The 15,310-nt window shown below is 40.1% G+C and overlaps 1 protein-coding gene across 1 annotated transcript in view; it reads right to left on the bottom strand.

Annotated features, from left to right (window-relative positions):
* Positions 1–15,310, bottom strand: part of STARD13 (StAR related lipid transfer domain containing 13) — a 299,408-nt gene that overhangs the window by 180,959 nt on the left and 103,139 nt on the right. The window lies entirely within an intron of this gene.

Below are 15,310 nucleotides of genomic sequence, written 5' to 3'. Positions count from 1 at the left end.
TTCTAAATGCTTCAGTGAAGGTAAACTCTGATATGTGAATGTGAAGGGGACAGCACTGCTCTGTTTTGTACCTACTCAAAAAAGGGTAATCCAACTTTGGATCTCAAATGGATGAAGAATAAAATGTGTAGACAGACATAAAAGCTCTGGAGAAGCTGAGGAGCTCAGAAACCCCCGGTGATCAGCACTTCAGACTTGCCAGCTGTAGGTTCCTGTTCCAATAGAGAAGCTGTGCAGATGGCTCCCAAGAACTGTGGCTGTTGCCAGTGATTGTAGAGGATGCTTGGGTGCCTGCTGCAGATCCTTAAAATTTCTGAACCAGTGCCAGCAGATAATGGGCACAAAAAAAAAAAAAAAAGGCAGCTATTCCTGACATTTATTACGCCTCTAACAAAGCTTGTAAGTAAAAGATTAAAACCTGCTATTTTGCATACAGAAGAAAATAGGCATTTATGTGTGATTTCAATATGGCACTTATTTCCCAACATACATCGTTTCAGCAGCCATGCTAGATCATAAAGTAAAAGATTATGAAAAAGGTCATGAAAAAAAAAAAATTAACAAAAATATGTAATGAATTCCTGGCAAGTTTTACATTCCCCTTTAAAAAAATTACATATACCCTCCCTTCCTCCCTTCGCTCCAGCAAATACCATTCATGTTTAAGATTAGATTATTTTTTTCCTGATTCCTCTTTAGCTGCCACAGTGTGACTCGTTCTCAGATTGATTTAATTACAATTATAGCCCTTGTTCTTCTGGCGTTACAAATAAAAACTAGAAAACATAAAGGAAAAGGTCAATATAGGGGGACTGTATGAGCCAGGAGATGTTAAACAGTGCTGCTAGTGATTACCATTGATTTCAGTTGGGTAGTTGTTGCCTGGTCTAAGATTAGGTACATTAATACAACAGAAACCAGCTACATTTCCCATCTACCCACCTGAAAGGTGGGTATAATTGCTATGCCACACATCACTGTTTTTAGATATTGGGCTTGAGAGTGAAACAAACACAGAATAATTTCATAAAAGCAATGTGTTGATAGAGTAATAAAGATCAGCCATCCATGTAATACATGCATGTGTTTCTCTTTGAAAGAGTTAAGAGTTTGGTAACAGAGATAATTCAACATCTACTGTTCTAAGCTGCAAGTAAAATGGGAAAGTTTTCTTAAAATATGCTTGCAAAGGTAATTTTTTAGCATTATTACTTTAGAGATGCTCTAAGTGTAAAGTTCACTTGGAGAACAGGGTATACTGAAGATACTGTGCAGTGCCTGAGCGTTATTACTGCACTGGATATAGTCTGTGGTTCTAATTTATATATTTTGAGGTAAAAGTATACTTAGAAAGAAAGTCTTTTCCTGAGAAGACCTAGCTGCCGTTTGCTCCGAAACTGTTTCCAGCATGCGTTGAGTTTAAGAATCTTGCTTTGTCAGAAAGCTTACTGAGTAGTAGTAACAAAGAACAGAAAACTTTGACCTTCCAGTAATAACTGTAATTATTTTTATATTTTCACATCTCTTACTTTGCAGAGAAAACCATGTTAGAGAGTAGGTACTTAACTGCACTATCCTCAACGCTGTTTTTATCTAATAGCCTACATTATTCAGCTAAATATTTTACCCCTGAGTCTCCTCAGTTTCTTCTGAGGTGCTGACATGACTGCAGTAGAAAGCACAGCCACCTTAATGGTCTTGCAGGGGAAACAATTAGTAAATTAACAACACGGAGCATTTCAGAATCAATTTGCTCTGCTGGAGAAGTTCTATGAAGACAATACTGACACAGTAACACTTTGGAAGATGGTATTAATGCCAGAGGAGAGAAGAAATAAATTATATTGGAATAAAGCTCCTGATGCTCATCTGTTTTCTTCAGAATAAATACATCTCAATTAAAAATATGCATGTGATATCAAAGCTGCCTCCAAGCAGACAGTAGATGTTTGTGCAATTTTATGGAAAATATTTGCATTTCCAACAATCTAAAAATTAGGATTTTATTTCTACAGCAGAGCTAATCCTTAAAAATGTATTTACTGAATTCTCAACAGGTGAATGACAGCAAATTGTTGACAATTCAAAGTGGTGTCCTGTAGTGCAAAGTAACATGATGTTTAATGAACTATATCCTTTTGTGAAGTAAGCAACATAGAAACCATGATAATCTCTTAAATGCAGAATCATAGATAAGGAAAGGATTCAGAACACTGAGAGTTTTCATGATGAGAGCATGAAAAGAAAGGAACGATCTGGAAGGACATAAACACAAGAGATGTCCAAAAGTATAGAAAGAACAAGAAGTATATGAAGAACTTCTGTCTTACTTAATTTGTAACTCCACAACAAGGACATCCAAAAAATGAATTTTAAAAATGGTAACAGGAAACAGATTTTTCATGAAACAGGACATACCATGGCTAACATTTCTATAGGAAGCTTTGCAATCAAGAGCTTAGCAATAGGCAAAAGCTACTCAGGTATTAGAAATACTCATAATTTTCAAGATAGTGCATTTTGGAAATGAAATGAATGAACCTATTTCCACAGAGAAGCCAAGTTTTGTGGGTGAAGGATGAGGCCTAACCTGCCAGCAGCTTATATCCGGTAAAGCAAACTATGAGAGTATTGGTGCCATCCCTTGAAATTTCTGTTTCTGGTCACTCTGAAAAATGACAGAGAGGATCTCATCCAAATGGTAAGTTCTGTGTTCCCTCAAGCATCTAGCAAGAATTCACAGACAAGTTAAGCTGAACACCAGAGCACATATTGGTTATCTTTAATTACATTTGTGTTTCAAAGTAACAAATAACAGCTGTGAATGAAGATCCTTCCATTTTTGCTTTCATTTTTTCACTTCCTTGCTTCCCTTAGTGGAAAACTGTAGATACAATCTGGGCTGTGCAACGCACATCAAACTAATTACAGTATAAATTTCTGCTCAATTTGTTTAACTAAGCATTAGTTGGGAACTTCTTGGGAAACTCTTGCTGCGATACAGTGAAAACCTTCCTTTATATAAATCATTTCAAAGAATATAAGGAAGGGCGAAATCCATTGAAATTTAGCTCTTAGAAAGCTGATGAATAAGCTAATCTGTTACTGAGTGTTCAATGTTCAACTGTTTAAAAATGGCATAGGAACAAAAAACAATGAGAATGCCATTGTTCTGAGCTATTTTCTTCTCTTAATTAGTCCTGATGCTATTCTAAAAACTATTATTCTCCATGCTGTGTATCTTTGATATGAACACAAAATAAATATGCAAAATATAGAAAATGAGTACAACATCTTCCAAAGTGAAAACTCACACCATAAATTGGAAATGTAGCAGTGAGTAAATTACTGAATTTATGATTCTTTTAGGAAAAAAATGGAATATCTTACATTTATTCATAAAAAACAATGGCACGGTGCACATACATGCAAAACCCAGCAGAAACAAGGGAAGGTCAGCAGGCTAATCACTCTGGCTTATTTCCCTTTTCTGTTCTCCCATCTGCCTATTTTCTCTCTCTCTTTGTATTTAAAAGGAACAACTTAAAAGCAGTTAGGCTAAAATTTGACCTACTTTTCTTGTTCCTTTTAATGAATTTCTTTTTTTGGCAACATCCATGCGATTTCTATACCTTTTACTTCACACACGGTTTCTCTTCAAAGCAGCCTAAATAATGCCAGGCTTCTGCAACTTACGAGAAAGCCTGTAACAGAACACTGATGACCCATCACCAGAGATGGAGCTTTGCATTCAGATCGTGCTGTATGCAGGACTGCTGCCTGTGTGCTGAGAAGGGGGTCACCTTAAATCAACATGAAGTTGTGATTACCAAGGCTGCAGATCAAACTAATAGAAGCAGAATCTCAAATTTCAGGAACATGGTTACTTGGAAGTGTATTTCCACATAATTTTGTGTAGATTCACTTTGCTTCATATTAAAACATGGCACTTTGCTCTGAATTACCTCTTCCTAGCCCAGCCCAAGTTAGTCATTAATTAAAGACTGTGGAAAAGGCATTTTATCAGCAGTTGAGTTCAATCATTTGAGAGGAAAGAAAACAACCTTAAGTACAGAAATCAAATTAAGTGCTACAAAAAGTCCCCTGTTCAGGTATCAGCCATGCCAACCTCAGAGAAGGAACACTTAAAATTGCTTCAGGATGGAAACAGAGCCAAGACTGAGTGCAGAAAGGGGCAAACTTGCCAACTTTATATCAGATTGGGGCCTAATTACACACCAATCTGCAAGCATGTTCTTACAACTGCTGTCAGATCTGTTTGGGAGTGAATAAGACTCCTACAGCCACATCTCATGAAGACTCTGGGATAAGCAATGAAGAAGTCAAGCTAGAGAATGAAATTGCTAGAGACTGAATTATTGCTTTCTTTCTCAAACTTATCCCCCATTCCCTTTTTTATTTTGGGAAATGGGCATAATATTAAAAAAAAGCTATCAGAGCTTTAACAAGGATGGGATATGGGACAAAGAGACACACATAGTCAAACTTAACTGGAAAGAAGATATAAAAAATATTTTAAACATTTGTTGAAATAACTGATGTTAGATTTACGGGCACCACTCAAAATCCATGGCATAGTCATGTCAGACTTCTCTTTGAAGCCACTTCCTGTGCTTGGGAGATAACATGCAGAAGGTAAGAGTTTGGTTGTGGCTGCCAACCTGAATGTGATGGGACCATGCCAGGCATCACGTTCGTATTGCCTTGTTTGGACTTTCTGAGTTCTTTGAGAAGATTGCAGAGGGAGGTGTCTGATGAAGAAAGAAGGAACTGGGTACCCACAAACAGCCTGGCTCTGGACCAGAAGAGCTGCTATTTCTTGTTTGTTTTTTTTTTTTCTCATGGATTTAAAGCAAACCCAGGAAATCAGGGGGCATGCAACTGAACTACTGAACTGAACTACTGCCGGCCAGTCAGTCTCACTCTGTGCCTGGCAAAATAATGGAGAAGATCTTCCTGAAGGCATTACTAAAGCACACGGAAAATAAAGATGAGGTTATTGGTGGTAACCAACATGGCTTCACCAAGGGCAAATCGTGCCTGACAAACTTGGCGGCCTTTTATGATGGAGCTAAGCATTAGTGGGTAAAGGAAGAACAACTGGAGTTGTCTACCTGGACTTGTGCAAAATGCCTCAAAGTGTTCCACGCTGTCCTGCATGACATCCTGGTCACCAAACTGAACAAAAATGGATTTGATAAAGGGACCACTCACAGGATAAGGAATTGGCTGGATGTTCACATTCAGAGAGCTGCAGTCAATGGCTCGGTGTCCAAGTGGAGACCAATGATGAGTGGTATTTTTCAGGGATCAATGCTGGGACCGGTGCTATTTAGTATCTTCGTAGGCAACATAGAGAGTGTGAGCAAGTGCACCCTCAGCAAGTTTGCAGATGATACCAAGCAGAGTGGTGCAGCTGACATGCTAGAGGGAAGGGGACCTAGACAAGCTTGAGAGGTAGGCCCACACCAATCACATGAAGTCCAACATGGCCAAGTGCAAGACGAGCGATTCTATACCTCTATGTGGAGGGTTGTAAGGGTAGTTTGGTTAGGTCGTGGTTGGACTTGACGATCTTTAAAGTCTCTTCCACCCTGAGAAATTATACAATTCCTGCACCCAGGTTGGGGGAAATCTCAAGCACATATACAGGCTGGCTGGAGAACAGCTTCAGAGCAACCCTGAGGAGAAGGATTTGGGAATGTTGGATGATGAAAGACTCAACAGCATCAAGCAATGTGTACTTGTAGCCCAGAATGCCAACCATACCCTGGGTGGCATCAAGAGAAGCGTGACCAGAAGGTCGAGGGAATTGACTCTGCCCCTCTATTCTGCTCTCGTGAGACCCTGCCTGGAATACTGCATTCAGTTCTGGAGCACCAAACACAAGAAAGACATGGAAATGTTGGAGTGGGTCCAGAGGTGGGCCAGGAAGATGAACAGAGGGCTGGAGAGAGAGACAGAGACACACTGAGAGAATTGGGGCTCTTCAGCCTGGAGAAGAGAAAGTTTCACAGGGATGTCATAGCAACCTTTCAGTACCTGAAGGGCACCGACAGAAAAGCTGAGGAGGGACTTTTTATAAGGGTATGTAGTGACTGGCTGCTGGGAAATAGCTTCAAACTAGGATGAATTTTTTTACTGTGAGGGTGGTGAAACACTGGAACAGGTTGCCCAGAGAGGTTGTGGATGTCCCCACTATGGAAGGCCAGGCTGGATGGGGCTTTGAGCAACCTGGCCTAGGGGGAGATGTCCTGTCTATAGCAGGATGGTTGGAACTACATGATCTGAAAGGTCCCTTCCAACCCAAACCATTCTATAAGTCTCTGAGTCTCCACTAAGCCTAAGTTTGTTTACCAGTTTGTACTTTCAGATCTGTCATGAGGTAAGCAGGTGGTGCTCAATAACGGAACTCATGCTGGATACAACTTCCAAATATAGGGGAATTGCACTAGTATTGCTTGCACCATTACTGCGGTAAAAAGGAGACCAACAGGTGCTCTGAAAGGCTTTTCACTGCACAGATGCACACATATTTCCCCTAAGCAGATCAGAATCAGCTGTGGTGAGGGGTCCTGAAGCCCTCCAGGGATGTTCTGCATGAGGCCTATCTGAAGAGGACTGAGCAGGGCCTCTTTTCCTCTCCATACTGGCAAATGAAACAGAGACTCAACCCTGTCCATTGCATAATTCTGAAATTATGTGATATCTGGCCTGTTCAAGCAGCGCAACACTAGACAGCTTGGCCCCTCTGGGAAAAGCAGGGAGAGAAAAAGGATACTTCAAAGACTCTTCTTTCTAGCACACCTTCAAAGACACTAAGCTGCACATGTGGGTAAAGAGTTTGACAATGACGGTTCTCTTAGCTTCTCAAAGAGTCTTCCACAGAAGACAAAAGTATACATCTCACACTTGAGATAACTCATGATAAACTAAATCCCACAGAGCATTCCTAAATTCCTAAATTGTAATCTTTCCTTAGAAGAAAAGAAAGCACGAAACCACTATGTTACAGTGCGGCGTGCATCCAGGACAGCCTGCAAGGCAGATCTCAAAAAGGAGCTTTTAATTTTTGGAAAGGTAATCTCTTCTATCTTCTCCAGAGCCATACAGTTTCATAGGGTAAGAATTCTGTCCCAGACAGCATGGCTTGGGAATTTACTACTCTCTGCTGGAGAAATACTTATGAGCATAGCCTTTTATCCAAAACATCTAAATGTCTCGAGCTCTTGCCAAATTGTTTGCTTGTTTATTAAGAAGTGAGATTGCTTCTCATGCTGAGAAGTTGCAGCAGCAATTGGAGAAGCTGTAGAGGGAAACTAAGAGAAAATGTGAGTCACATTTGGCAGCATCCATCAGAACACATCAGTATATCGGCACTTAAGCCAGTGCTTGCTAAAGCAAGTGAAGTAATGAAATAAAGACTGATCCACCAGCTTTGCTGTATAGGTCAGCATAGGCAGATGCAGAATATCAATTTGACCTCGGATGCTGTCCCAAAAGACCTTGGGAGGGCTTTCACAAAATGATTCCAGTAATTCTAGAAAGGCCTAGGGCTATTTGCACAGCAGAGCAGATGCAGAGATAGAAGATATTCTTCTCAGGTACAGAATGGACTGCCTGTGCTGGAAATGCCGCTAGCTGTCAGAAGAGAGACAGAGTGAAATCCAGGCTTTCTTCATCTCCCTGAGAATGCAGTACATGTCCTGGGATGGGCTTCTCTGCCTTTTATGATGAAGAGTTCAGAATCATAATCTAGATCACACCCTGGATCTATAGTCACAGTTTAGGATTTAGAATAGGAAAAAGGAATCCGCTTGAAAGAAAGCTGTAGTACTTTCAGTGTTCCTTTCCCAGACACAGAGCATGAATGCTTGGAAAGACTGCTTATTTCACTCAGAACAAGAAAAAAAAAAAGTGCTTTTTCAGAACAAAAGTGCTTTTACAAACACAAAAATATTGTAAAACCTAAATGCACAAAAGCCATGGAAAGACAGTGACAAAAAATCATGGCCTTCCCACAATAAAAACTTGAAGGGATTTTCAGCATTCCAGTTCTGCTTACTTTCAGCTTATGCTAGTTGCTTCCAACAAATCTACTTTTAATTGAACTACACAGAATTAGGTTTTTGTATGTCTGATTATCTGATCTTTTTATCCACACGCATTTGTTATCAATGTCATGCTTACCAAACACATTTACTTTATATCAACATGCATATGTACAGATGCACGTATAAATTAGAAACATCTACGTCTCCTGGCCTTCCTTTCAGCTATGTAACTGCTAAGCTATGTACTCAGCTATTACCCCTCTAAAACTGTTCTTTTGATCCCAGCTCAGTTACAGTTTGCTGCATCTTGTTCTCATTAGGCTGTAAAATTAAGACGGTGGAGGAGAAGGGCTGTGAGAAAACCATTTGTACAACGAAGCACACCACAAAATCACAAAAATGTTTTATTCAGCTCTTATGGTAAAAGCTACAATCTGCTGATAAGATACTAAAGGAAGTATTCTCTCCCTACAGTTGGGATGCATTTCCATTTTTTTACACACATATACTCATTAGAACTATGTGCCAGTTCTCATATTAATAAAAACATATCTCAAACCAATTAACCACTCTACTATGTCATAAATACAGTTCTGCCTTCATGAGTGCCATATCTTTTGGTGACTGAGTGCCAAGATCTCAACCATTTCACTTCCAAGACAAATTGTCAGTATCCCAAGCAGTGTGTATTAATTTATAGAAGAGCAGAGTCTTCGCGGTATTTCCAGCTGCTCTTCACATTTACATCTGTTGCCAAAATAATCTTTCATAATGTTCTCTTGAACCATTCAATTACATGGAAAAACATCTTTAATGAGCAGGCCTTGGCTCACCTTGCTCTCCTGTGGAAATACCATTAAAGCACAACTCTGTGGATTGGAAAAAATACATGAGGGTGTAAGAGTTGTCTCCAAAATGTTTGGCTCCTCACACAGTGGACAGCAGGCTCTGCATAAGGCCATCCTTCTTGAGAACTTCACTCATATTTACCAGTACTTTTACTTGTATGATTGTATTAAGTATAGGTAAAACTATTGCATTAAGTACCTCTCCTATGAGACATATAAGATGCCCTATATTCCAAAACACTTTCCTTGTAAATGTAAAAGAGACACAAAACAACAGCAAATAGGAGAGCACAATCAGCAGCAGTGCACTGGGTTGGTGCATTGCTGTGCTCAGCTTGCACACAGCCCAGCTCCTACCAGTGTTTTCAGAAATAGGTTTAAGGTTTTAATAGGAAGATTGTCACCAAGCCCTGACTGTTTACAACAGACATTTCTAGAGCATGAGGCTCCAAGTAAGGGAAATCACAAATGAGCTTCCTTGAATCTAGGAGCTGAGGAACTGGGAATAAAGAGACTGGGAATAAAGTGCTAGGGTGTTCTAAGAAGAAAATATGATAAGAAAGGAATGGGCTGTTAAAAGAATCTGAAAGTGCAAATGAAGATCTTCTCTTTGGAAAAGGAGTAATAGGAGGCATGGCATGACAAATGGGAAAACACGGTTGAAGTGTAGATGAGGAAAATGATCTCCTCAGCAGTGTTTAGTAGATCCGAGTGGCAAAGCTGTGCTCCTTTCTCACCATGAGAAGCGTGTAGCCCAGTGCTCTGCTGAGTGCATTTCCTGTGGTAAACAGAGCTCTGTGAGCTACAGCGTGATTCCTTTGGAACTGCTGTCACCGCAAGCATTACTAGGTACATCTCAAAAAGAGTGTGGAGCAGAGGAGAGAAACAGAAATGACCAGGGAGCTAGAAAATGTGGGGGGCAACAAAAATTGTATGGAAATGGGACTGCTAATTTAGAAGAGAGTGGGCTGAAATGTGAGAGCAGTTTTCAAACGCATGATGTAAAGAGAAGGAATGTAATCTTTTTTTCCACATTTGAGGAAGAGAAATGAATTTAACATGCAAGGAAACTTCAGATTTCACCTTAAAAGCGGGCATGATGTTGGCCCATGACTTCAGAGGTGAATGCTGGTGGTACGGCAGTAGAGGTTGAACCTTCCCATCAATATTCCATCACATTTTGCTGCTGTGTGGCAGATGGCAGCAGAGGGGTAGTCTGACAGAATGGCGTCTGACATGGGAGTGCAAGTGAAGCAAAAGCATGTCACTGAATTCCTCCGTCAGGAAAAAAGGCACCCACTGACATTCATGGGCACTTGCTCACATTTATGGAGACCAAACAGTAAATGTGTGCACAGTGAGGTGGTGGGTGGTGTGTTTCAGCAGTGGGTGACAGTGACTGTGGGTCATCTCTGCTGGTTTAAGTTTTGATAAGCATGACATGCAGGCTCTTGTTCATAGCTAATGGTGGTTGACTACCTTGAAAAACTGATTTCTGTAGCTGGGAATTTGGTCTATCAGAGTTGCTACGTTAATTGTATCTGTTGCAGTTTCCATAAAAGGAAGCATTACTTTCAGGGTGAGCTACCTGTGTGTGGCTCGAGACAATTCCTCTTCACTCAATGCAGACCAGACAAGCCAAAAGGTTGGACGTCCGTGCTTTAAAGTAAACTTTCTAATGCTGAGATACAGGGAAACAGCAGTTGCATAGTGAGGCTGTTGTGTCTTCATCATCACAAGTCTTCAAGAACAGAGTATGCAAACATTTCTTAGAAGTGACTGATTTAACCAATCCTACATAGTGTCCAAAAAAATGAAGCATGTACTTTACAGGAATCAGCTAATGCCTTTTTTCTGTTTTATTCTATTAACCTTCAACTAACCAGCTTTAAATAAATCTGTAACATAAGGTATTCTTCATGACTTGATAAAATAAAATGAGACATTTACACTATCCTTGAATTTTACAACTGTGACCTTGCTTAAAATACTGCTGTGCTGTGCTTTTTCAAGTGTCTTACACTGATTGGAATAGGAGTCAGAGATCTGAGACCTGAAATGGATCATCACTCTTCATGTCTTGTTTTACAACTACTTCACACATTGGCAATGGGAGACACGGCATAGAAGTGTTCCTTGCAGTGAGGTAAGCAGGAAAGGTACAGTCCCTGGAACTGTGACTTAAATGAGTAGGTTCCCAGGAAAGATAGTTACTTGGGATCAGTTCCGTGATATGAAAAGAGCACCAGGATCATTCTTGAGCAAGATGAACCACTTTCATAGTAACTGCTGCTGATGCAGAATACCTTTCCTGTAAGTTAAGCCAAAATATATGCATCATTACATTTTAATTTCAAAATAACTTTAAAAAGCTTAAGGACTGTCCCAGTATGTTCCTGTATAAGCATGGCTATACTTAACACGGAGATTATTTCTTATAATCTTCAAATGCAGCTTTACATTCAAATTCTGTGGGCCTTATGATATTTTCAAGCCTTCTAATAAGTTTCCTGGACAGTTGGAAGTGATTAACCTTTATGATATTTTGAGATTCTAGTGGGGTTGAAGGACTACAAAAAGCAAATTCCAGAGGACTAAAATTTGGAAAACACTATTCCCATTCATGTCACCAAACTCACTACAGACACTTGAAAAGCAGTGATTAAAAATAGCTAGACTAGATGCATGTGTGTCAAGCTGCAACTGTTCCCAGAGGATAATCGCACAGATGTCCAAGCTCACACAACGGAAATTACAAGGCAGGGTGCCTGCCACTAAAGAGACATTTTTCCTTCACACAGAAAATGGGAGACAGTCTTCAGAAAAATGCTGATGCCTCGTTCACACAGATTAAACATAAAGTCCCCCATGGGTCTTTATTCTAGCAAGAACTGTGAGATAAGTAAAGACGGAGTATCTGAAAAGAAACAACTACTCGAAAAAAGACAGAAAGAAAGAGATGACATTATTGGAAATCTAAATACAAACAAATCAGAGCTGAGGTCAGGATGCTGCTTTTAGTTCCCATGCCAAATCTTCCAAAATCAACAGTGTGGTTTGGCTGTATGTTATCAATAACTGCTTGCCATGCATTCATATGACATGACTCACTGACACTCAGCTTCCTTCCTGCACTTCCTTTGGCTCTCAAATATAGCTAACATAGCTCCGTATTCAAACTTAATTACTAATGATGTCACACACAGTCCTCGCAAACCTGCCCAGAGCCAAGGGCCGTGCTGGTGCAAGCAGAAGCCAACCAGTAGATACAGTCACTCGTAGTGGCAATCTGAGTGAAATTTAAAAGCCAGCCAGGCAAACATAGAAAAGCACTGAATTGAAATCTGAATTCTAAAATATCTATTAATGCTAGTTAAACTTTTTTCAAGTGCCTACATATCTCTGTTTGAAGATGTGCATGGACAGCTTAGCAAACGCGGCTTAGGTACCTCAATGCTTATACTTGTTATCTTCATGTAAAAGTCTTTACCTCTCAAAGATTCTCATCATAATAAAGAGCACGACACTTTTTTTCATCGTTTGAAGAATCTCAGATTATACCCAAATACAAGTTTTATGTAATTTCTTTGAAAAACATGTAGATAGCCAGGAAAGTTCGTTGAGACACCAGACAATGTAGGATGTAGATTATTAACCAGCTGTCTTTGCCAGTCTGCAAGTCTCATTATTTTGGCAGGCAGCTTTTTGGCTGCAGCTGCTTTAAAACAACACAAAACAAAAAAAGAATGAAAGAAGAAAGTGAGTTAATGCCGGAGATGTCAATTCAAGGCAAGCTGCTTCAGGAGGAAGGTGTTCTCAACATTGACTCCCAGGCAACCTTGCCAATATTGCCTGGAAAAACTGTTTATCTTAGAAATGTTTATCTGAGAAGTATAGCAAACACTGAATATGATATAAAAACAAATCAAAAAGCTGCATGGCAATTTCTATTTTTGTTAAGAGCTTTGAACTGGCTTTGCTACCACTACATGTTTTACACCAGAAGCTTTTTAGGTTCATAGTTCTTCACAAAAACAAAGTAAAAATAGATATCTGCCCTTGAGTCTTAAGCCAACATAAAATATTTACAAGGATGGCATGACAACCAGTGTGCCTCAGACTCTGTAAGAAGTTGGAATTCCCCTGATAAGTGGAGCCTCTGTGAAGTGTTATCACACTATTTATATCAAGTGTTATAAATGAAATTCTTATGTTGAGGCACACATATACAAAGAAAATGCAGCTTACCTAAATTATCTTTTTACTGCTGATTTTTACACAAATTAACTTTTCTTTTTCCCCCATCTGCTGGCAAATTTTCCAACTGTTCTCCAATTATCTTTTTTTTTCCCTGAGATAGCACATTAACTGCACATAAATTAATCATTTTTCACTGTGAGTAAGCCGACTCTGTCTATTAAATCATTTGCAATGCAGTTAAAATGTTAAGGATTCTTTTATTCCAAGTTTGTGGACAGATGAGGAAGACCTCGGGGTGAGCCATGAGCATATCATACATGGAGAGGGAACAATCAAGCTCTGTCAAATCCATTCAAAGCTACCTTGATTGTGCTGGGTGTCACAGAATCACAGAATCACAGAATGGCCAGGGTTGGAAGGGACATCAAACATCATGAAGCTCCAACCCCCCTGCCACAGACAGGGCCACCGACCTCCCCATTTAATGCTAGACCAGGCTGCCCAGGGCCCCATCCAACCTGGCCATAAACACCTCCAGGGACGAGGCATCCACAACCTCTCTGGGCAGCCTGTTCCAGCACCTCACCACTCTCTCTGTAAAGAACTTCCCCCTGACATCCAACCTAAATCTTCCCTCCTTCAACTTAAATTTCCCCTCATCCTGCTGTTATCTACCTTTTCAAAGATTTGACTCTCCTCCTGCCATCAGCAAACTTGCTGAGGATGCACTCAATCCCACAAGAGCTCTTTGCAGAACATGGGCTAAACAGAGAAAACAGACCTCTTCACCACAGGCACCAACAGAATTACTGTGCTCTTAAAAGGTGTTTTAATTACATGCCATAGTTTCCCACAGCAGAAGCTCACCGTGCTTCTGCAGGGACTGCACTTCCTCCAGCAGGACACTTGCACCCCATGCTTTCCCTATCAACCTCCAAACAGCAAGCACGTACACTGCCTATCTGCATAACCAAAACTTCAGCCTACTATGTACCCTGCTGAATAGTGGGTTGTCATCTTCACAGTGTGTGATCCAGAGCTTTATGGTTTTTTATATAAAAAGCAGCATAGTAGTACACTGGCAAAACACCAGGTAAGTTCAGAGGACTAAGAGGAAGCTTGGTCTCATTCCCATAGCAATCAGCTTTATCATCAGGAGAATTCTAGGGAAAGGAAATGCTGAGAAAGGAAACTCAGAACCAGAAATCATTAGGGTCATAACTCATATGCGAGACAAAGCAAAGTGTTTACTTTAAAAATTATTTAAAATGAGATATGCCTGAACACATCATTTCCCCAGCAACAGTCTCTGGAAAGCACTTAAAAAATACATGCTTCTGGAATAAAATTTTGTTATTATTATTCTGTAGAGAAATTGTTACCAATATTGATTAGAAAGAGAAGGAACATCTAATTTATTTTCAAAAGCACATGATTTCTGAAAGTTCCAGCTAGTCATGAGAAGCACATGCTCAGATGAATGCTGCTAGTGGACCTGGCCCATGATTTAGGATTCTGTTAGCCTGTAATGGGAGAAAAATTAGAGAGAGAATACATGATTCTGATTCAGTTTATGAGGGGAAAACAAAACTAAACAAGATATCTGACAAAACTCCTTAGATCCCAAGACAATTTTTTTCTTTTAGGTTCTTTCATTTTCTCAATTCATTATGTATGAACTGCTCAACTCAGAAAAGTTTGAATAATTCAGAAATCAGAGCCTGTCTTTCTCATCCTCTGCTGCAACTTGGTCTTGTTCTGGACCCTCCTAGCAGGAAGCCCCACGAGGAGTCTTCCCACACAGCTTTCCACTGTGAGTTCCTATGAGGGCAACTCAGGCAGTTGAGTGGTGCACACCTCGTGACAGAGCCCTTTTTACCCTTTTGGGCCATTGGCTGGCACTACTTACACCACTATTGCACTTTCATCATTATTTTAACTATACTGCTCCTTCTAAGAACTCCCAAATCCTGTAGAGATGGAATCTCTACAGGCTGCCTCTCTCAAACTCAACTTTTCTTACTCACGTGAAGTCATGGAAAGTATTTTCTCAGCCCATTTTCCACACACTCACGGCTGTGAGAGCTGAACTTCCCAATCGTTACATGGTAAATTTCATTGTGTAGTTATAGCCACCCTAAAGGGTAAGCCAAGCTTTCATAAGCCTAAGGGGAGTGGTTTGACAAA

This window comes from Centrocercus urophasianus, unplaced genomic scaffold (genome assembly GCF_019232065.1).
Source record: "Centrocercus urophasianus isolate 14NV4802_14NV808 unplaced genomic scaffold, USGS_Curo_1.0 seq_9, whole genome shotgun sequence".
Taxonomy (NCBI): Eukaryota; Metazoa; Chordata; class Aves; order Galliformes; family Phasianidae; genus Centrocercus; species Centrocercus urophasianus.
The sequence above is the reverse complement of the archived record's forward strand: the minus strand, read 5'-3'. Positions and strand labels throughout refer to the sequence as shown.